A 24,611-nucleotide genomic window follows, 5' to 3' on the forward strand; every position below is an offset into this window, starting at 1 on the left:
GTCCCTATCAGGCCTTAGGGCCTCTCTTCTGCCTCTTCCTAACCCTCTTCCCAATCCTCTTTGACTATTTCAGTTCCTAATCATACTACTGCCCCTTTTCTATCAACACTTCTCAGGGAAGTCACCTTAGGGGTCAGATGACATCCTCCATTTTTTGTTCCTTGCCATTGTCCTTCACTGCACTCATCATTTCTGCAAATGCATATCAGTTTATATGACTGCTTGCTTGAATGTCTGTCTTTCCTGCTAGACTGCGAGCTCTATCAGGGCAGGGGTGGTGTCCGAGCTGTTCACTGAGTAATCCACAGTGCCTAGGTTGGTGCTTAGCACATAGTAAGGTCTCAATAAATAGTGAAAATAAAGAATGAAAATATTGCCAGACTCCCAGTATGCAGAGCTAACTACCATTAATGACTTTTGTGTATTGACTCAATAAATAAAAATGAAGGAAGGAGTAATGTCATTATTGTAATTTGGGTGGTGAGTGGGGAGAGGAAGGGAGGTACACAGAGAAATCCACTTCATTGCGTGTCCTCTTTCTTCTTGCCTTTCTTCTGCTACCGAATCTGCTGACTCCTCCAGTGTCACCACGCCCTGTTCAGCAAAATCCCAGAAAAGATCCCAAACCTCTTTATCTTGCTTTCCTCCTCTATTTATCTGCTAAAGAGAGGGAGTTTGAGAAAGAGGGGCCAGGGCCGTAGCATTTCTAAAAGGCATAGAGGTGAATCCCTGCCCTCTCCATGAGTCTCCACCAGAGCAAGCAGAGATCTCATGCTCATAAAATTCACCCAGGTTGTGGAAGCAGAACTGATGAGGGCTCTGCTATGGGAACTCGATCAGCTCAGCCGCTTGGACCTGGTACAGCTCATCCTTATGTAACACACCAAGTCAGAAATTACAGGAGTAAAGTGGTTACTGTCTTTCCACTTTCTTCCTGGAGGCTCTGTTTTTCTACTCTTCCCTTTGGGGAGATGATGGCTGGTCCATGATAACAACACCTCTAAATAGTGCCTCCCCCGTGAGTTTCCCATCCAGGAGCTCACAGGATGGTGTGACAAATCTGCCTGCTCTAAGGAGTGTTTTTGTCCTTTGCTGCTGAATCTCACCTTGAATTTGTATTTTTGAAGTGTATGCCCAACCCACTTACTAGGAAAGATGGCATCTCCTGTAACCACCAATTTCTCTCATGGCTTTATACAGTCGTTTGTAGGCCCAGAAACCACAGATGACCTTTCTGTGCTAGAGAGGAAAACCCAAGTTCTTTGCCAGGCATCCAAGGCCCTAGTGGCCCAGATTTCCTCTCCAGTATCCCCTTCCAGAAGGTTACCATGTAGGGAATATCGACTCCCACATACAATGTTCCCCAGCCACTACTCCATTGTTTGGGTTTTAGGTAGTGTTGTTTCCTGCCCAGCTGCCTTTCCTCCTTCTCTCCATGTCTGAGCACCATCCTCTACCCCATTCCTCTGGGATCAGCACAAGCTCTGACTTCTCCACCAAGTTTTTTCCAGATCCCTCATGCTAAAGCCAACAGCCCATTCTGTGTCCTAATTCACTTGGCCTCTCGGCGGCATTCAACCCTGTTGTTGCCCTCTATTGTCCCCTTAGTCTCTGTGATACCCACCTGTCCTTATCTACCTTCTGTGTGGATACATCCTTTTCTACCCAGACATGAGATGTTGGCATTTCTACAAACCTGGCCTTAGACTTCCTCCTCCTATTTCTTACCTATATGCAAATGGCTCCCAAATTTGTGTCTCCACCTTAGATATCTTATCTGAGTTCTAAACTGTTATATTCAGCTCTTAGACTCTCAATGGTATCTCACCCCCAATATGCCCAAGACAGTCATGATTTCTCCCTGTCCTTCTCACTTCCCCCACCTTCAATCTAGCTCCTTCCAGTGTTTCTTCTCTCAGTAAAGGGCATTACCATCCATCCAAGCATGTGAGCCAGAACTCTGGAAGTCATCTTGGGACATCTTTGTTACAGAGACACTTGTGGATGCTTACCGTGTTCCAGACACTGGCTTTCATTCATGCATGTCATATTGTCTTAGTTCTCTGTATACACGTGACCTTTCTCTCTAATAAGATTGCAAGTCCTTGGAAAATAGAGAGTCTATCTCTTACACATCATGCCAGGCCCTAACTTTAGCAGAGTGTCATATTCCTAGCAGGCACTCAATACATGCTTATTGACTGCTTAAGTAGCCATACAGCAATCTATGATATCCAAACAAGATAGATATTTAGAAAGTAAAAGAGGACTGCTCTTCAATTCTTTAGTGCTGCCTAATATTAGATGCCTGATTCAGGTAAACATAGAGGATTTTATGGTCTCTTTCTGCTTTTAAGTCTGTCACTCTTGGAGAATGCATGTGTTTTCAAATCAATGGAAAGCCTAATTCCAAGCTTTTACATTTTCATGTGCACACATGGTAATGGAAAGGCTGGATTCAGAGCAGTAATTTTGTTCTTTGCATAGCTTTGGGATGGGAAGCAAATATTTCTTCACTGCTTTTTCAAGTGTGATGGTGCAATACATTAGGTCATCTGCGTGAAATAAAAGGTTGAGTCCTCTCTGTCATAATATGAAGGGTTAGATAAGGTAAAAGGGTTGTAAGGTAAATTATTTATGAAACTAACCACATGCAGAAGAAAGGGTCAGATACATGGCATTTGGGCAAGCGATTATAGGCATTTTAATATGGAAATCATCAGATGGATGGATGTGAGTTTTATACATAATTATGGGGGATTTTTAAAAAAGTATTGGTTAACTAAAATTTATGTATTTTATGAAATTTTGGAGAATAGAGGAGGACTTTTCTAGTCCAACCTCTTGTCTAGTGCTCTATTCCTTAAACAATAGGCCTGCCAGGTAATCAATGGGACTGTACTTACATACCCTTAGTGATGGGATGCTCTATGTTTTAACAAATCTGATAATAAGAAAGTTTGTGTTATGTTTGAGCTTAAGTCTTGCCATGTAGCTTTTACCTGTTTATATTCACATTGCTCTCTAGAGTACCTGGAATAAGTTTGAGGACTTGTCCACAAAAAGGCTGCAGAGGACAGCTCTTATGTACCTTCAGAATTGTGTTTATTTATTTGTCAACAAATCTCTTTATGTGCCAGATATAATAAAAAATTTTAAAGACATAATAACATCTCCATGGCCTTTGCCATGTATCTTCAATGCTTCTGTGGTATCTGGCACATACTAGGCATTCAGCAGATATTATTGAATGAGTGGCGAAGGCCATGATTCTTGACTAGAGATGCTCAGTCTCACTGGGGCAATCAGACATAGAAAGAGTTGAATGATAAGGAAAAGACAACAAATCCATTACAAAATGAGCAAATAATATCAATAGGAAATTAATGGAAGATGAAAACCATATAGCCAAAAACATCTGATATAATGCTTAATCTCATTAGTAATCATGGAAATGTAAATTAAAATGACACTGAGATACCATTTCACAGCTATGCAATTGGCAAAAATTGAAAAGTCTGACAATATCAAGTGTTGGTAAGAATGTGGAACAATTAGAGCAATAATACACTGGGGTGGGTGGATAACTGATAAATCAGTTTGGAGAGCCATTTGGCAATATGTTGTAAAATTTAAAAGTACAGAACCTGTGACTCAGCAATTCCATCTCTGGGTATATGCCTTAGAGAAATTATTCCACATATGCAGAAAGAGGCATGTACAAGAAGTTCACTGAAGCATTGTTTTAGTAGCAAAGAACTGTAAAAATCTAAATGTCCATCAGTGAAAGAATGGATAAACAAATTGTATTATATTCATCAAAGCAATATTTATACAGCAATGATATTGAGTGAACTAAATCAAATGTGAATAATTCTCAAACATCAGAATTAAATTCAAAAAAGCAAGTTGAAGAGGGCCAAGTTACAGTATGATACCATTTGCACAAAATTTTAAAACCACTTAAGCAATATTATGAAAATAACCATACAAAGTAAAATTATGTGTGGGAATGATAGATGTCAGACTCAGGATACTATGTAATTGCTTACTGGGCCAGGGTAAGGAAACGTAATTGAGCAGGAATATATAAGAGGCTCCAACTGGATTTGTGATGTTTTATTTTTTAGCCATGTATGGTTGTATGGGTACACATATGACAATTTTTTATAGTAATGAACCTTCTACAGCCAGGCTTGTATCTAAACATTAGCTGATTCGATCAGGAGTGGGTGGACATCTGATAAATCTAGACCAATCATATTCTTTTTCATGTATGTGAAATATTTTCTTTTTCCCAAAAGGGAAAGGCAATGGTGCCAATTGTGGCAGACAATGCCCTTTAGCTGAAATATTGCAATTATTGTTCTTCTTCCTTGCCATCTTCTGCCCAATACTCATCTTTCTAGCCTCAGCTGCAGTTGATGGTGTACTTGAGACACAGTTCTATGAATGAGATATAAGCAAAAGTCTTTTGGAATTTTTTCAGAGAAAGTTTTTGTATTTCTGATAATATGAACAAATCAAGCTAGTAACAATCTTCCTCTTCTTTTTCCTGCTTTGAACATGGATGAGATATTTGGAGCTCTGACAGTTATCTTGCAACCATGAGGTCAAGAAAAGGTCAAGAGAATCACAGAGATGACAGCCTTAACATCACTGGACCACTCACTCAGTGCCAGAAACTACCTGCCTCTAGACACCTTGCTATGTAAACACGAATAAATACATTTTCAACTGTTTAAGACCGTGTGGATTAGAGTTTTTTAAAAAAGGCTTTTGAACTGATACAATGGCATGTTGTAAAGAGAGATTAAGTTCCACCACCTGTTCCAGTTTGCCAATATTCCTGTTAAAGAGGCACCTCAGATCGAAGGCTTTACTCCAGGAGAATCAGATTTTTATCAAATGGAGGGAGGCTGTCATTTTTTCTCATTTTAATGTATACATGTATATTATTATGTCCCAAGATCAAGCTTGCTCATTTGGTAGCCTTATAACACTGGTGAGTCATCTTAAACTTACTGCCAACTCAGGCCCCAGCATCCTTGACTAGCAGTTTAGTATTTATAAGGCAGTGTTCCTTACAGTAAGTAGAAAGTATAATCCATGACTGGTAAGCAGAGGCTCATACAGGCTAAAGTACTTTCCCCAAATCCATGCAAGTCACAGAATTCCTTTGACCCTTCTTTCCCCTAAGAACTTCTTTTCAGTCTGCCCCCCTGGGCTCCCATGCACCCATGCTTGCATTCTTGGTCCTACCTGATTGGTTCAAGTGTGGATACCTGACTGAAGCTGTACTAGTCCTGTTGTCTCTCTGCAGTGCTTTCAAGATTGGAAAATCATTCCGATTTTTAAAGAATTCATTGCAATGGATGTGGAATGAGACTCAAAGTCCCAACATTATTTCAGAAACCTGTTAATCTTGAAGAGCAGGTATATGTAGGTCATTAGAGATAACAGTCAAAAATGCCTCCTGCTGAAATTGGTGTGTCCCCCTCATACTGTGTTGCCACCTTACCTGACTCATCCCGCTCAATACTACTGTGGATTAGGTGCTCTATGCCTTTTAGTTTCTGTCTCTCCACATTCAACCTAATATACTTCTTCCTAGGAAGAAGTGTGTGCTACCACATTATATTATGGAGTAAGAAAGTAAACATTTTTTCCAAGTAATACATGCTTATGTCTATGTATCTGTCTCCTTATAGTAAAATCTACAAAAAGAAGGCAACAGAAATAAAACACTGTTAATTTCAATGTAAGGAAAGATTTAAGACACAAATTGACTGCAAGCTGTTAGGGACTGATTGTACCTTTGCTCCTGTGGATATTGGGAATTTTAAGGCAGTTTTCATGAATGAGAGAATTCAAGCATTAGAAAGATTTTAGGGAAGGGTCTCTGAAAAAAAAAGGATAGCATCTGAAGTTTGGCCTTCTCTATATTTGCATGGGGTTAGCCTTGAGCATTTTGGTTTACGCAATAACTTGGGTGGATCTTGTACTTTCATTCCTGAAGAGTGCAGTGAACTTTTTCTTCTGAGACAGCCTACAGTTGAGTGACATGTTTTAGATTACCAGAGCCCTCAAATTTCAATTTTAACTAGTTGGAATGAGCAGACATTTTATTTTTATTGTTTGGTATAGGAACTTTGAAGAGTAATGATCCTTCTTTGCCACCAGAGTAGTCTTTAGGAAAAACAAAATAGTTAAGGTAATTTCCATAAAGAATCCTGTTCATGGCAACAGCCCCCATTGATAATTAGTCCCATTCAGAGAGATGGGTATGGAATTCAACTAACATCTTATTTCTCTACAGGAAATGTTTAGGTATCCCCCATGTTCTTGACTGTCACTTGGGACTAAGACTATTTTAGAATGTAAGGGGAAGATAGAAGAGATTTCTTGGAAGCAAAGAAAACAGCCTATTAGGGTCAAAACAATTATATGAGGAGTCCCTGTGGGTTTTGCAGTAAGCATGGCCTTATAGAAAATACAGATTGAGGCAATCAGCTCCTTCCAATTTTATGCAAGCAGTAGCAATGGGAAGTATGCCAAGAGAGATGATTAAGGATTAAACAACAGCATGGGAACTTGCTCAGAAGCTCCAAAATGTTGTCGCCAGCACCTGATATTTCTACATCCCTAACTTCTGGATTGTGAAAGGTGGTGCCCTTCTCCCAAACTCCACCCCTTAGCCCACTTACAGCTCCAGGGAAAGTTGAGGAAGAGAAAGATTCTGTCTCTATCAAATCCTAATAGGGAGCAGAGCCAAGAGAGACAGGAAGAGGCATGCTCATTTCCAACCTTTTTTGGCAAGCTCAAGCGGGAGCAAAAGCCATTGCCAATTCTATTTTTTAATACAGATTTAAAAAGGGTTGTGTCTACACATGCAAAGGGGAGTGCACAGTGCACTGTGTTAATTTAAGCAGCACAACAATTTTTTTAATAAAAAAAAAGCCTGACTATTCAGATATTTGTTTTACATTTGGTAGATCCAAATTGGGGGAGGAGACCAAAGTGCAATAATTTCTCCTCTAGTTATGCGTGTGCTTTCCAGCCCTACATTTATCGCCCTTCCAGTTCCAGGCTAGGCCAGTCAGAGACCATCCCTGGGACTTTTCAGTTTGAAGTGAGGAGAGAGAAACTCTTTCCTTTTGGAGACAGAATTGAGTTGCTAGATGTAGTGGACCATAATGTGAGTGCACTTTGGTAGTTTGAGTTGGATACCTATTAGGAGAGAGCAAGAGGCCAGGTGCGGTGGCTCACACCTGTAATCCTAGCACTTTGGGAGGCTGAAGTGGGTGGATCACTTGAGATCAGGAGTTCGAGACTAGCCTGGTCAACATGGTGAAACCCCTCTCTACTGAAAATACAAAATTTAGCTTGGTGTGGTGGCGGGTGCCTTTAATCCCAGCTCCTCAGGAGGCTGAAGCAGGAGAGTCACTTGAACCTGGGAATCGGAGGTTGCAGTGAGCTGAGATCATGCCACTGCACTCCAGCCTGGGCAACAGAGCAAGACTGTCTCAGAAAAAAAAAAAAGAGAGTGAGAGAGAACAAGAATGATAGTGAAAGCTAGAGAATAAAAGAGTGATTCCAATTGTATAGTTTGATGAAATGAGAAGTGAAGGAAATGCGTGTAGTTTAAAGGCAAATACACATGCTTGGGCCTGAAAAGTTAACACAAATTGGAGTTGTTTGGTAAAATGGTAGTTGAGCAATTTGGAAAAAAAAAAACTCATGGTATGTATAGATGCCTTTCCTGGAAAGTCATAGGTTCAATGAATTAACAAATGTTTGTGGAGGACCCGCATAGGATTAGTCATGCTAGGCTATTTGCAGGGGATCCTAGATTGTTTTATGAGAGCAGGGACCATGGCTATTTTGTTTTTGTCTGCATAATCCCTTATGGGTAGATATTGTTATTACTTTTTTTTTTTGAGACAGGGTTTTGCTCTGTTGTCCACAGTGGAATGCCGTGGTGCAATCTCGGCTCACTGCGGCCTCTGCCTCCTGGGTTGAAGTGATTCTCCTGCCTCAGCCTCCCGAGTAGCTGGGGTCACAGGCAAGCACCACCATGCCCAGCTAATTTTTGTAATTTTTAGAGATAGGGGGTTTTGCCATGGTGCCCAGGCTGGTCTTGAACTCCTGGGCTTAAGTGATCCTCTCACCTTGGCCTTCTAAAGTACTGGGATTACAGGTGTGAGCCACTGCAGCTGGCCTGTTATTAGCATTATTTAAAGACTCAGAGAGCTTAAAACTTGCCTAGGGTCATCAGCTAGTTAGTGTGACTGCAAAGCTTGCTGGTATTGCTATTACAATGCTATCTAGACAACAGGTATAAGACTGTTGTTCTCTGGGCTGATAGAAGAGAGAAAGGAGGACAAAGGAAGAATGGTTGATTTAGAACCTTTTTAGCAACATCTATCTATCTATCTATCATCTATCTATCTATCTATCTATCTATCTATCTATCTATCTATCTGTCATCTACCTACTTCCTTATCAGGGTAAATAGCTGTAACCATTTATTGAATGCTTGTATGTGCAAGACTCTATGGTATTTTATCTCATTATATCTTCACTTCAAAATAGATAATATTGCCCCATTTTATGGATGAGGAAACTGAGACTCAAAAGATCACACAGTGGATTAGTGTTAGACCCAAGATTTGACAGTGGGTTTGTCTGACTCCAAAGTCACCACTCTCAACTATTTTCTATACTGCTGCCCTGACAGAGGAGTTTCTAAAATAGTCTTGCTTCTCTCTTCTAGTCAGTGAATATTTCCCACAGTCTGTTTCCCCATCATATTTTAAAAGGCAGTTTTACATTTCCCATGAAAAATTTGTGCTCCAAAGATTATATATAAAGAAACATTCATTTATATAGTCAGTGTTACATTTAACAGCCTTTTTATATTCTAGTCTTTTAAATTGAAAAGTATCTCGGTCAAAAATTCAAACAGTCAAAATAGAGAAATCCAGCAACACAAATCTCCCTCCTGTCCAAGATACCCAGTGCTCTTCTCCAGAACCCACAGCTGCTAATTTGCTTCCTGAGATCATATATGGATATATAAGTACAACTATGTTTTTTGGTACCTTATTTTTCTTCTAGCTTCAGGACTTGGGGATCTTTTACTTTAATACATATTGCTCTTCTTGGTTTAATAATAGCATAGCAGCCACTGCATGAATACAGTATACCTTACTTACTGAGCCCTTAATTGATGGGCATTTTTGTTGTTTCTGGTATTATGTAATGAGCATCCGTATACCTATTCCGTTATATACTTGTTCCAGTTACGGTCAAGTTCTTGGAAGTGAAACTGTTGGTTAAAAGGGCATCTTTGTCTATTTTGAGAGTCCCACAATGCCCAGCCATACTCAGCTGAGTAATAAACACACAGCATATGCTAAGTAAGAGGCAGTGAAGTACTGTGGTTAGAGCACCAACTCTGCCATCAGCCTGTTCCAGCTCTGCAACACACAGTCGGTATGCCTTTGGGTGAGTTATTTAAACTTCCAGAACCACAGTTTGCCATCTATTAAACAGAATAATAATAATACTTTTTTGAACTAGCTATGTAGCAGGCACTCTTTTAAATGCTAGGCTCACACTATCTTATGATGTAGGTGCTATTAGCATCCCCCCTTACAGATGAGGAAACTAGGCACAGAGAGGTTACTTACTTTGTTCAAGGTCACACAGCTAACAAGTGGTAGAGCCAGGATTTACCATCTAGGAAGTATGGCTCTAGAGCCCACCTTTTAAATACTTTCTTGGAGGGGGAGTTGCATGGATTAAATGAGACAGGTAGGTAGGTAATAGATGGGGGGATTCGGGGAGAAAGAGAGAGAGAAGGAGAAAACAAAGAGAAAGAGAACATGAATATGAATGTAGCATGGTGTGCGGACCTCAAATTATGGGATATGGCTACAACAGAGATAAAATCCCAATCCTTCTTCCTCCAGTGCACATCCTTTAAGGATGAACAAACTGGTCTGATGGATTTCCTTAAGATTTCATTTCTATGAAAAGGAAGAGTAGAAACAGAGAAGCATGTGACTCTGGAGATCTGCTAAATCTTTTAGTCTGGAAGCCAACAGGACCATGGGAATATATATAATGCTGAGACAGAGAATCAAGTGGTACTGATTAAAAAAGCTTTAATGAGTATAAGCAATTAGTATTTTATCTGAGGAAGCCTAAACGTGGGGTGGACATGGGCAACTAGTTATGGAGTATGACCTTGGCTGTGAACAATGGATTGTCAGGCTAGACCACATGGAGAAATTCTTCCTGATAAAATGAAGTGTGATATTCTGGGAGAGTTAGGCAGGGTTCCTAAAGGGTGAGGCAGTGCTCTACATGCATGACCTCACTGAATCCTCACAACAGCTGTCTGAGGTTGGTGGGATTATTGCTCCTGTTTAACCAATGAGGAAATGGAGGCAAAAAGGGGTGATATGACTTGCCCAAGACTCTGTATTCTTATTCATCACATTTAGCCTGAAGAGGTGGTGGCCATTTCTCTCATAGAGAGCACAGTTAAAATGGCAGAGACATGAGTTTGTGTCTTGTGTCTGCCACTAGGTGGGTAACCTTGGGCAATACACCACATAGTTTCAAGCCTCTGTGTTCTTATCTGTCATATGGGGGTGGGATAGTATCTAACTTACAGGTGGAAGGTTAGATGAGGTAATTCATGTGAAATACAGCACAGTGGCTGGCACATGGTCAGCACTCAAGAAATATATTAAGATCTGGAAAATACAGATTTTCAAAAAATGGATGTCAAAAATCACAATGTTTAAAATTAGGCTTTTTTTGTCTAGATTATAAATACTTTCTAGAGTAATGAGTATCAAAGTGTCTCTTACGCAGGAAATAGAATACATACAGCATAGATCATATGTCCTTAGTTCTAGTGAAACCAAGACTATTGTTACGGATTGTTTTTTATTGGCAATTTGCTGGATTCCACATGGCTTTGGACATGCCCTCTGTGGGACTGAACTGTGTTGTTTATAGTGTAAGGATACAACTATAATTCATAAATTATTAATAAAAAGGAATAAATAGAAGAAAAATTTACAAAAATAATTACCCTAACACATAGAATAAATTTTTGCTTGGTCCTAACTATGAACTTTGTCCTAGTTTTTGTTTTTTTGAGATGGGGTCTCACTCTATTGCCCAGGCTGGAGTGCAGTGGTACAATCTCTGCTCATTGCAACCTCTGCCTCCTAGGTTCAAGTGATTCTCCTGCCTCAGCCTCCCAAGGAGCTGGGACTACAGGCATGCACCACTACGCCTGGCTAATTTTTGTATTTTTAGTAGAGACGGGGTTTCACTATGTTGGCCAGGCTGGTCTCGAACTCCTGACCTCAGCTGATCTGCCTGCCTCGGCCTCCCAAAGTGCTGGGATTACAGGTGTGAGCCACTGTGCCCAGCCCAAAATTTTTTAAAGAAGAGAAATAGTGCCTCATGAAATAATGATAATTACTATTTCTGAGCTCTAACTATGACTCAGGCACTGGGCAGTGTACTTGACACACATCAGTTTAGTTAGTCCTCTCAACAGTCCTATGAGGGCCACAGCATTATTTATCACCTTTTAACTAATAAGGAAAATGAAGTTCAGAGAGAGAAGTAACTTGCTGGACATATCAGATTACCTGTTACCTCCTTCTCTTCCAAACCATGGTAATAACAGATAAAAGTGTTACAAAGTCCCTGTGAATAACTGGACTAAACAGCCAAGAAAGTCCTGTAATAGATTATTTAAAAATTATTCTACATATAGTTATTGCTTTTATTACATCACATGATGACATGTGGCAAGTAGTTTCCCGGCATAATTCAAATCACAGGCTTTCTCAATTATGTGCTATAACAAAGCCTTATCAATTTCGTGTTGTGCTTCTTTTGAAATTGTGAAACAAGGATGAGAAAATAGAGTTGATGACGCCCTGAGCCCCTATCAAGCAAGTGTCCCTCTATTGCAAAGCTGGCCCAGGGCCATACTCCGCTCCAACAGCCTCCAGAAGTCTCCTTCCAGGAGGCCCATCTGCCAGCATCCATGCCCACAGGACAGTGTTCATCCTCCTGTTTGCAGGCAGCGAGAGGGGATGAAAAAACTGCTGTACTTAAGTGGTTAATAGAGAAAGCACTTGGGGAGAGATCAGCCTGCAACAAAGAACTTCAGTGCGAATTCCAAGTCAAAGTCAGCAAGTTTTCAGAGAAGCAGGCTTGGTTGGAGGCTTTAAGCATGAATTGCAGATCAGGATAGGCCTGCTGTAAATAGGAAACAGATGGGGGTGAAGCTGAGGCTCCCTGTGGAAGCTTCTTCACCCTGAGATGACAGGCTATGGAGTGGGTGGTAAGAGGCCATCTCCAGAGAGCCACAACAGTTACTCTGGCCTTAAATGGGCTTCAATTATGTACAATTATGCACAAAATTTCCAGTTTCCTCCCTTACATGTCCATGAGCACCCCAGGCTCTTCCTGCCTCAGAGCCCTTTGGCATGTTTCCTCTGTGAGGAAATTTCTTCCGTCAACTCCTTGTGTTTCAGGTCTTACCTCCTCCGAGCTCTTCTCTGCCATCTTATCTGAAGAAGGCCTTTCCTAGCATCCTCCCTCCCTTCTGGTGCTCATCATAATTCTAAAAGACACAATTCCAAATGCCAGAACCCCGAATGTTGAAATCCCAAAAGATCCAAATTTCTAAAGTCTAAAATCCTGAAAATCACAATTCTGAAAGATTAAAATCCTGCAAGCCGAGTTCTGAGGAAGACAGCTGTGCATTTTTGATCGTATACAGCATAGTTGCCTTTTGTTTGTTGCAATATGTTGGCAGAACGATAAAAGACAAGAAATGGTCTTTACCTGGAAATCAAGTATGGCTTAAGGAGATATCTGTGGGTGCCAAGTTGACAAAAGGTAGACTAGTGGACTTAGTTTTACTTGTCAACTTGGATGGATTAAGGATATGTGGAAACCTGGTAAAGCATTATTTTGGATGTGTCTGTGAGGGTGTTTCCAGAGGTTAGTGTGTGAGTCTGAGTGGATTAAGTGGGGAAGATCTGCCCTCAGTGTTGGTGGGCACCATCTAATCAGTCAGGAACCCAGAGAGAACCAACACAGAAGGTGAGTTGGTCTCCTCTGAGAGCTGGCACAGAGTTTTCCTCTCCTGCCTTAGACATCAGAACTGCAGGCTCAGCACCTGTTAGTCTCTAGAATCTACACAGGGTCCTGAGGCTTTTGGCCTGGAACTGAGAGTTAGACCATCAGCTTCCCTCCTTGTCAATGTAAAAACATTAAAACTTCTTCAATCAATAAAGAGATGTCCTTTTTGTACATCTATCTAAATTTGTGAAAGAAAAAAATTCTTGAGATCTCAGCTCTTCGGGAGATTGCCTATTTGGTAGTGATCTGTTGTAATGTTTGACAAATCTTGTCAAAAGCCTTAAGGTGTCGGTCATGGTATTTCAGAAGACCACAGTTAAAAGCTAGGTGCACACAATTACCAACCATAGTGATAGGCATTTATACATTTTGCTTTTTGACCTATTTATTTGTGAATATGGTTCATCTTCTCATAACTGTTATGCTCATGTGACTGTCATTAGTATACCTGAGGGTTTATGCTTGCAAAAATATGTTATTATTGCCTATTTTATTCTGTGAAGGGGACTATGAGTGTTTGATTGTGGGTTTATGTTTCTAAAATAAATCCCCTACTATAAATAGATGTCTTAAATTTTTTTAAATTATTTTTTCCAGAATTATGTTTTTAGAATTTTGATCTTTCAGGATTGTGATTTTGGGATTTTAGACTTAAAGATTTTGATCTTCTGGGATTTCAACATGTGAGATTTGGGCATTCAGGATTGTGTCTCTCTGGATTATGGCCCAAACTCCTTCCCTTCACCCTGTTTGTTCCCCTCATAGCATGTGGCATGAGTTTAATTCCAGGTTCTGTTATTTATTCATCTATTTATTGCCTGTTTCTGCCATTAGTCTACAAGGCCCAGAAAGGCACATGTATCTGACTCTCAACATTGATCTCAGTGCCAAGCACAGAGCTGGGAACAGAGTAGGTGTTCAGCAAATGTTTGCCAAATAAATGAAGGAAGAAATGGAACTCTCAACCACCCCCTGGGCAACATATTTGGAAGAAGATTTTAATAAATCCATGGAATAAGTATTAAAGGCCTTTGGAAAGAGGTTAATTTGATTTTAAAAACATTCTCAGAGAAGAACCTTGGGAGAAAAAGAAACATAAATAAGCTGGTTCATGGTATTTCCTGGAAATGACTTAATGACATTGCCTATCTGACATCCAAAAGCTGTGGGAACATTGTCCCTTTTATATTCTGTCTCTTCCCAGTTGTATTTCCAACAGGATTACAACGATAAAAGTACAGAGAAAGTACCAGAAGAGTTAGATTTTCAGCTATGGTAAGATTACATTTATGGACATTGAAGTGCTGTCATAGCAATGTTGACATTTTGGCTGTTTGACTACTCTTTAGTGTAAAGAAATGAGTATGAAATCTGTATATTTATTAACAGTTCTTGTAAAGATATAAGAGGATGTAAGTTATTGACCAGACTAAAGTTTATATTATAATAAACTTACTTAATAAATTTCACTTATTTAAGGTATTCCTATGCCCCATGACCATAGTTTAACACTGGAAGTACTGAATCATAAACTCAGCTCCACAATCAGTTGAGCATAGATAGCAGTGGCTGTGGCTGTGAGCAGCTGAGACTGGGCCTGGGCCTGGTGGAGCCAGTTGCAAGTTGCTGCACTGACCTGCTGGTTGGGGAGCTGAATCCCAGCCTCAGGGATATTATTAGAATTATAGAGTTAATTTGAGCACAGACCAGGTCTACTCTTTGGGATATGGGCCAAGCATCAAGCTAGAGGAAGAACTACAGCAAATCACAGTGGCTGGGAAAGGAAGAAAATATCTTCCTTCATTCCTAGTATTTGAATATAGGTGAAGCCCACTTAGAATTCATTCATTCATTCACCCAAACCTAAACTTATATTCTTGTGAGCGTGTAGTAAATTACTATGATGTACCAGACATACAATTGATGCTCAATATATAGGCAGTCCTTACTTTGCATGTGGTGCAGGACCACAAATATTACCATGCAAGCTGAAACTGCGCAAAGTAATCATCATCATAAATAGGAAAAATTATGACTGTTCCATGACCTTTAAAAACTGCCAGTGATAAATATATAGGGAAATGAAAAATGTAATAAAACTATTATTTACTTAGTGCATGATAATTGAAAACATTAGAAACACTGAGAATTAGTGTAAAACACTCATCCAAAGTAGTCTGAACAATGCCTGCTCGCCTTCTCTTATCATCATATATCTTACAACATGGAGCAAACATGTTTTCTATGTATCAGTAAATTGTCATATTCCTTTCTAAGTATGGATCAGTCTCTAATATTTTCTCCTTTGTTCTTTGTATGTTGATGTGAAATATCTCCGAGAGTTCTTTCAAGGTGAAATGGTTGGCCGGCATCACTTTCTCTGGGACATCTTTATCCTTTTTGTCATAGCCACTTTGCTAAGTTCCTCTGACTGCATATCTAGAGTAGATGAAATGGTAAAGGATGTCAACATGCCATAATCAGTTACTTCTTCTATAACTTCACTTACATTTGATTCGAATTTGATTTCCAGGTTATCACTTTTCATTTTTTGGAGTACTTTCATCTTTTTCAGCTAATTCCCAGTTTTGATTATTCATGTTTGTAAACTGTCACATGGGTTTATTACTGGGAGACAAGGAAGCAACACAAACACTTGATTTGCTCTCTGTGTGTCAACTGAATAACAAATGCACAGTGGAAGAAGTGATGTGATTGGTTTGGAAGAAGTGATGTGATTGGTTACTGATCATGATGTGAATCTGTTAAGAAGTGATTTGTGGACCAAAGAGCAAGCAGCTCACAGTTTATAGTTCATATATCATGGTTACTGAAATTTGAACTGTGTTGTTGAAGGGCTGCTGCTATTTAACTAAATTGTGGTTATTGAAGTTCATGCATAGTGGAACTGTGTAAAGCAAAGTGTTTTACTCTGTTTTATGCTGCCATAACAGAATGCCACAGACAGAGTAATTCATAATGAAGAGACATTTACTTGGCTGATGGTTCTGGAGGGTGGGAAGTCCAAGAACATGGTCCCAGCATCTGATAAGGGCCTTTGTGCTACATTATCTCAGGTAGAAGGCAGATGGGCAAGAGAGGGTGAGCACAAGAGAGCAAGAAGGAGCTCAACTTGTTTTTATAACAGACTCTCTCCCATGATAACTAACCTGCTCCAGTGATAATGATCATGACCTAATCACCTCCCATTAGGTCCCACTTGCCAGCACTGTCACATACAAGATTAAGTTTCCAACACATGAACTTTGGGGGACACATTCAATCCATAGCACAAGGGCTGCTTGCACATAATAGGGATAATTTGAGAATGTCATGGGGGTACATGATAGAGATTCCCACTAAGTCTCTGGGTCAGAGAATAAATTCTTAGAGAGATGACATATAAGTTGAGACTTGATAAATGAGTAGTAATTATCTTATTAAGGGGGAAGTGTAGGAAAGATTGTTCCAGGCAGAGGGAAGGGTATGTGTAGAGCCCCAAATGCAAGAAAGTGCATGGGACTTGGGGTGGTAGCCATGGTTGTTTCAGGCTGACTGTGGGTGACAATCCAATTCCATTATCTTGACTTCCTCCAGCCATGCAGGCTGCTGCTTTTAGTTACCAGGCAGCACTGGCTGCTGTAGCTGGGGACCTCAAATGCTCTGTTTGGGACATTCACCTGAAGAAGGTGAAGGGCAGTCTACTGCCTCTTCTGTACCAAGAGTCACAGTTGGGGCAGCTGGGAAAATCACCAGGAAAATAAAACCAAATCAAACAAAATTAATTTAGAGGATAGTTTATATACATAAGATAGGGAACACTAACGATTCAGATGCAAACACTCTAAGTATAGAATGGTATAAGACAGGAAGAAAATCCCTTTCACGAGTCACAATTCAGAAGGTCAATTCAAACCTTTAAGTGATAAACCACATTTCTAGTCAAGCTGAATACAGAGTACAGTATTTTATTTGCTAAAATCTGAATGGTTACTACGAGCCACCCAGCCTAGGTAACACACCCAAAATAATCTCTATGAATTCCCACAACACTCTTATGGGATAGCCATTATTATCTCAATTGTATAAATGAGAAAACAGTGGTTAAGTCACTATAAGGTCACAGAGCTTGGATCCAAACCTAGTGCTTCTTTTACAGCCTGTGCCTTTAGCAACTTTACCACCAGTATATTTAATCATAACTAATAGAAACAAACACAAATATTGAGTGATTACTTTTATGCTTTTATAAGATGAACAGACCAAGAGAAATGCCAGTTAAAAGCATTTATCTTTAGAGCAAGAATGCTCCATCCTTGTAGAAACATAGAGACAAAAAGAATGCACAAAAGCAGCAGTTTTAAGAAAAGTTTGGTGAAACTAAGTGAAATTCCAGGCATGAGCAATCAATTTAAGATTCTATTAGGAAAGCAAAACAATGAGATTATTTCAATTATTGAGTTAACAATGAGATTTCACCATCTACATTCTAGCCATGAGTAAGACATTTATTTGAATCAGATAAGGAGATATAATGTCATTTGAAGGAGGCCCAGTACATTTAATAACAGAGATAAATGAAACTGACAATGATCTCATACTTTATAAATCTAAACAAAGGACCAAGGTTAGACACAGGGATCCTAGTGGTTGATGAGTTAGTTAAAATGCCGCTTTTTACCCTATCTATTGGAGACCAGACAGGATTTTTGTTTTCTTCCTCTAAACAAGGAGGTTAAGAAAGAATTAATCCAATTGCATTTAAAACAAAGTGCAGGAGCAAGAAACAACCTTGAACCTTCCTTACTCAAATAGCAGCTCTGTTGGTAATTTAATCACTAACTGAGTTGTGTAACTTGCCTATGACAAATGGTAAAATACCTACAATGTGGAAATCTGCCAGAGTAATTCCTTCACAGGAATGGGAGGGAAAGGCTCAGCCAGCTCACACTCACACCCTGCCTCCCTATGCTCAGTGTCTGAAATTGCTTCTGTATTAGGAGAGAATATGGGAACAGTTCTGGATCTCAGGAGAGTGTGAAGTCACTGAAATGTTTTTGAATACCCACTTCCCTTCACTCCCCTTCCCACCCTACTTGGTACTTGCTGGCATGTGGCACCATGTGAGCTACAGGCAGCGCATAATGAAGTCTAAATGTTAGCAAGGAGTGGACAGGAGATGCTGTGGTGTGTGATCTGGCTTGTCCTTTCTGCCTTCCTTGCACCAATGTTTAGTTTCAGACACAGAAATTTTGAATGGGATCAATCTGAACTGTTCCTTTCTTTGCTGATAACTACAACTTTTCGTTCTCCAGTCTCAGCTTAAGCTTCATTGTCTCTTGGAGGCTTTCCTAAGTCACCTGAACTACATTAGGACTCCTTGGCACACACTTCCACAGCTCCCTATGCTTTCTAGTACTAAACACACTTCTTCCATCTTCTCCAGCGCATCGGAGGGTTCGCCGCAACATTTCAACACCCAGTCACAATGTCTGGCATGTTGCTTGCCTTTAGTCAATGTTTGCAGAATGAATGGTTGCCTTTGTCATTTTCTTTTTAAAAAGGTATTGTAGACAAAGGCAGTGGTTCACGCCTGTAATCCCAGCGCTTTGGGAGGCTGAGGCAGGCAGATCACAAGGTCATCACAAGGTCAGGAGTTCAAGACCAGCCTGGCCAGCAGTGAAACCCCATCTCTACTAAAAATAAAAAAATTAGCTGGGCATGGTGGCACGCATCTGTAGTCCCAGCTACTTGGGAAGCTGAGGCAAGAGAATCGGAACCCGGGAGGCGGAGGTTGCAGTGAGCTGAAATTGCACCACTGCACTCCAGCCTGGACCACAGAGTGAGACTCCATCTCAGAAAAAAAAAAAAAAAGGTATTGTAAAATATTTAAGACAAACACAAATGTGTAAATAAAAATATTACAAACCCCCACATATTGACTACAGATTAAGAATGAAAACAATATTGATACAAGTTTAAGTCCCTACTTAGTCCTCTTTGATCACATTCTGCTCTCTAGAGGCAACTAGTGGTCTGAATTTGGTGACTACTATTTCCATGCATTTCTTAATACTTTCACTACACATATATGCAAACTTATTGTTTTGCATATTTCTATAGTTTGTACAAGCATTATACTATATGTATCCTTCTGATATTGACTTCTTTCAAACTGTGTGTGATTCATGATTCATTCATGCTGTTGTATTTAGCTAGAGGTTATTTGTTTTCACTGCTGTGTATTTCATTGTATAAATGCTTCATTATTAATCTGTTTTCTTGTTGATGGGTTATTTTCTAAATTTTTGCTATTGCAAAATATTATGAATGTCCTTGTACTTGCAACGCTTTTCTTCTTTTAGGTCACATTGTGGTTTCCAATATACTAGACCTTTTCATTATTCACCTGTCAAAAATGACCTGCACAGGATCTCTGAAAGCTGTAGGAGAGATAGGTGATAAGCAAACCTATGCTTGTATGAAAATGGGTATCATTGGATTTACAAGAAGCAGTGTGGAACAGTGACATGAACATTGATCTGGGAATTCAACAGACATGGATTCCAGTAACCACTCAACTGCTTAGCAGCCATGCTGCACTGGGAATACAATGCTTCAGTTTTCATACTGTATAACTTGAATAATAGTCTCCTATCTGCCTACCTCACAAGGTTGTAACTATGATCAAATGAAATAATATTGCTAAAAAGATTTTGAAACCTAATATATTATGCAACATTGGAACATCAACAACCAAAATGTATTACCCAAGTGTAATGTGGCAAAAGAGGTATAATAAAACAACTATACAAAAATATAAAATAATGTGTTATCGCCTTCTACATTTAAACTTGTTATTGTCTACAAGTTGTTATCCTTTATCTACATTAAATTGAGGTGTTCTAGAAATGATACTTTATTCCCAGAGGAAAGATTGGAAGAAAATCAGGCTTTTGAGAGAAATGGACTTTGGGTTTCTACTGCCTATAAAATCCTACTGAGAACATCATTGAAATGAATTGAATTGGTTCGAAAAATGGTACTTTTGCCAAGGTTCTGTCTTTAGGCTTAGGTGTACATTGAAGTAGGAGAGTTGTAATGGTTAAAATGAAGATTTTAGAGTGCAAATGACCTGGGTGCAAATCTTGGCTCTATTTTCCTTCTCTTTAATGAGTATAATACGATAATTTAACAGGATTGTTGGGAAGATTAAATGAGCTAATGTAGGTAGAGCTGCATATTTGGCCCTTTGAATATGTGGCTCAAATCCAGGCTTAGCTGAGATTTCCCAACAGGTGAGGCAAGGTTGCTGGGGTTTTGTTCCTGTCATATGATCTCAGTTACCTCAGTTTAACTCCTTCTCACTTTAAAAAAAAGTGTTGGTACAGCCATTATGTCAGGACCTGCAGCTGTCGTATGTCTACTGATAATTTTGAATGAATGACTGAGCTAGCTATGTTCAGTGAACAAAGAATGCTGTCACTACTAAAAAGAGTTTCGGATGTGTCAAATGTTTTGCCCTGAAGTGCTGACTTCTGGTTTGGAAACTGAGAAAGAGTAGCCTGGTTAATCTGTTTGACTAACCAGCAAGGAACCAAAGAGAGGGTTTCAAAGTAGTTGAAGACTAATTTTAATCATGCAATCTTTTTCTCAAGCAAGAGCTAAGAACAGATAAGACTGAGGCCTAGTATCAGAACTCTGGGTTCCAAATAGCTATTCTTGAAGCATTTTTTTTTCTTTTGAGACAGTTTCGCTCCATCCATGTGCAATGGCACAATCTCAGCTCACTGCATCCTTTGCCTGCCAGGTTCAAGTGATTCTCCTGCCTTAGCATCCTAAGTAGCTGGGATTACAGGCAAGCGCCATGACACTTGGCTAATTTTTGTATTTTTAGTAGAGATTGGGTTTCACCATGTTGGTCAGGCTGGTCTCGAACTCCTGACCTCAGGTGATCCATTGCCTTGACCTCCCAAAGTGCTGGGATTACAGGTGTGAGCCATCGTGCACAGCCTTCCTGCATTTCTGGTACCCACATCTGCTTTACCAGAATCCTCTTGTGTTATTCTTATGGTCATAATGAGTCAAAGACCAGACTGACCTGGTGCATTTGCGCACGGATGTTTGATTTCTTGGGAGCTGGCTTGCTTTGCAAGTACATATTTCCATAAACACATTTACTATAAAGGTCTCTCCACATCTAGGAGGAGGTGAAAAAGAGCAGGAAGGAGGGACAGAACAATGTCCTCTCCATTCTAGTAATCCCGGGCGGCTTCCTGGAGGGATGTGGCTGGAAAGAATGGGTGGAGATGAGTAGATGCAATTTTGCTGTCATGAATTTCTTTTGTTGCTCTATAACCTCTACTTGTTCACTCAAGTAGGTTTATTAAGCTCCTCCTATCAAACAACATAGCATAGTGACTTGGGAACTAAATTCCTGGGTTTAAACCCCCAATTCTGCCATTTACAAATTGCATAATCTTGGGCAAGTTTCTTTTAATCTCTCTGTACCTCAATTTCCTTATCTGTAAAATAGAAATAATAAGAATACCTGTCTCACGGGGCCACTGTGGAGATTAAGTAAATTAATTATCTGTATCTATATCTACATCTAGCTTTAAACAGTGGTGGGTCCATTGTAAGAGTTTAAAAAATTTTAGCTGTTATTATTACTTCCAGCTGTAATTGCTGCTAAAAGTAGTAGTCCTATAAAATTTTGGTAAGGACAGGGCTTTTCTGATAAGTTCATCAGTTCTTCAGGGTTAAGAAGATACTTAACAATTTTGAGGTTATTAATTTTTTTGGGTATGACAAATAGCTCCAACTTGGTAAACTAATGTCCAGAACTGGTTTGGGGGGTAAAGACTCCAAGCCATGTCTAATAGTAAAGAAAATAAATACCATTATGTACCTGCTAAATAAGCTGTTCTTTCCAAATGGAAAACATTGCAGTCATTTCAGTTTGCCACTGAGTTCAGCCAATGCCATTGGAGCAGCACAAATGGAACATAATATAAAAGTATACACACAATGTACTGTTCTAAATTCAAAGAGTGCATTTCTCTTACACAGCTATTCCCCGAAATTTTCAGAGAGATGATGCATAGAATGAGGTGGTTATTAAGCTGAAAATGAACAACAGTAAAACAGAGGAGGAATTGCAAGCGCTGATAGAGTTGAAGGGAAACCATTAAATATTACAGATAACAGGAGTGGAGGGGGATTGTAAGAAATCTCATTAGCCCTGTTACTTTTTGGGAAGACTAAGGCTACTATAGTTTGAAATTAATGGATAAAAATCTTTAAAGAAACTAAAAAGAAAAAAAGATGTCCACAGATGGAAAACTTGTTTGTGCAATAGCCTATTGTTTAGTAATGCTCCTAAGAAAGTGACTTTTGTGCAACCTAAATTCCTAACACTGCTAAGTCTGCCTAAATGATGCTGCTGCCACTGTAGGAAAAAAAAAATACATAACTAGTATTCTTGAGAAATGGTTGGTTCTGTTGTTACTGTTTTTGTTGTTCTAATTAGTTTAAGAAAATATATTTCAAGCTTTCTGTTTATATACATTTTTGGAGAGGGGGCTTGTGCAAGGCTTAGAAGTACAGTAGAATGGAAATATTTTAATCTTCCTTAAATAATTCACAGGACACTACAGGGCCTTGGGGCTTATTAGAAAGATGATTATGACTGGGCAGGCAGATGTAGAAAGCTGAGAAGACCTGGCTTAATCTTTGTTCATACTATACATATCTTGGAAGTAATACTTTTTATGGGGTGTGGGGTGAAAAGGCAGTCAATGTCAGAGCCTTTTCTGAAGAGAGTGAAAACTGAAACAAAACAAAATAATGCAGTTCCAGAAAATTAGAAGATTGTGACACTAGTTCTAGTTCATATAATTTTTAATACTTTTATTGAGATATGTCACATACCATGAGATTACCCATTTAACATATACAATTCAATGGAAGGTTTTCATTATATTTATAGGGTGGTGTGACCATCACTACAGTCAATTTTAGAACATTTTCATCATCCCCAGAAGAAACCCTATACCCATTAGCAGCCACTCTGTATTCCTGTTACCCGCTTTGTGCTCCAACCTCAGGCAACCACTAATCTACTTTCTATCTCTATGGGTTTGCCTATTTAGTACAGTTCACATAAATTGAATCATACAAAATGTGATCTTTTGTGACTGGCGTTTTTCACTTAGGATGATATTTTCAAGTTTCACTGATATTGTAGGATGTGTCAGTACCTCATTTCCTTTATTGATAAGATTCCTTTATATAAATATCGCACATTTTGTTTATCTTTTCATCAGTTGATGACATTTAGGTGGTTTCTACTTTTTAGATCTTATGAATTATGCTGCTAGGAATATTCATGCATAAGTTTTGTGCGGGCAGATGTGTTTCTCTTAGGTCAATACCTAGCTGTGGAATTGCTGGGTCATATGGTAACTCTATGATTACTATTCTGAGCAACTGCCAAACTGTTCTCCAAAGTGGCTGCACCATATACTATTCCCACCAGCAATATATGAGGGTTCTAATCTCCACATCCTCGTCCAACATTTGCTATTATTTGGCTTTTTTATTATGGCTCCCCTAATGGGTATGAAGTGATACCTCATTGTGGTTTTCATTTTCATGTTCCCAATGACCAAGGATGTTGAGCGTCTTTTCATGCACTTATTGGCCATTTATGTATCTTCTGTGAAGAAATGTCTACTAAAATTCTTTGCCAAGTTTTGAATTGTGCTATTTTTAATTGTTGAGTTATAAAAGTTCTTTATATATTCCAGATACAAGTTCTTTGTCAGATATACATGATTTGCAAGTATTTTTCCATTTTGAGGGTTTTAAAATATCAATTTCTTGTTAGTGCCCCTTGAGGCATAACTATTTTCAACTTTGATGATGTTCAATTTGTTTCTTTATTTTTAAATTGTTGTGCTCTTGGTGCCATATGTAAGAAACCATTGCTTAAGCCAATGTTACAAAGATATAGACCTATGTTTTCTTGTAAGAGTTTCAGAGTTTTAGGTCTTAAGTTTAGGTCTATGATATATTTTTGAGTTAATTTTGTGTATGCTATAAGAAAGGGTCAACTTCACTGTTTTGCATGTAGATATCCAGTTTTTCTAGCATCATTTGTTGAAAAGATTATCTTACTCCATTAGCTCATATAATTTAAAAAGCCATAGGGAAATATTTTAAAATTCAGCTATTAAACACATATCTGTGTGATACCAAACATTGATTTTGTGGATTTTTCTTCCTTACCAATACATTGTTTGACTTTGGACCAAACAGCTTTCAATAGTATTTGTCCATGTGTTTCATTAATTTATCAGTGGTATGTTGAATGCCTATTAGGCAACACTGGGCACACAGTGAAAAATTCGATA

At 39.1% G+C, this 24,611-nt stretch overlaps 1 protein-coding gene across 2 annotated transcripts in view; it reads right to left on the reverse strand.

Annotated features, from left to right (window-relative positions):
* Positions 1–24,611, reverse strand: part of NR3C1 (nuclear receptor subfamily 3 group C member 1) — a 454,994-nt gene that overhangs the window by 210,170 nt on the left and 220,213 nt on the right. The gene's annotated exons all lie outside the window — the stretch shown is intronic.

The sequence above is a fragment of the Pan paniscus genome, chromosome 4 (assembly GCF_029289425.2).
Source record: "Pan paniscus chromosome 4, NHGRI_mPanPan1-v2.0_pri, whole genome shotgun sequence".
Lineage (NCBI taxonomy): Eukaryota > Metazoa > Chordata > Mammalia > Primates > Hominidae > Pan > Pan paniscus.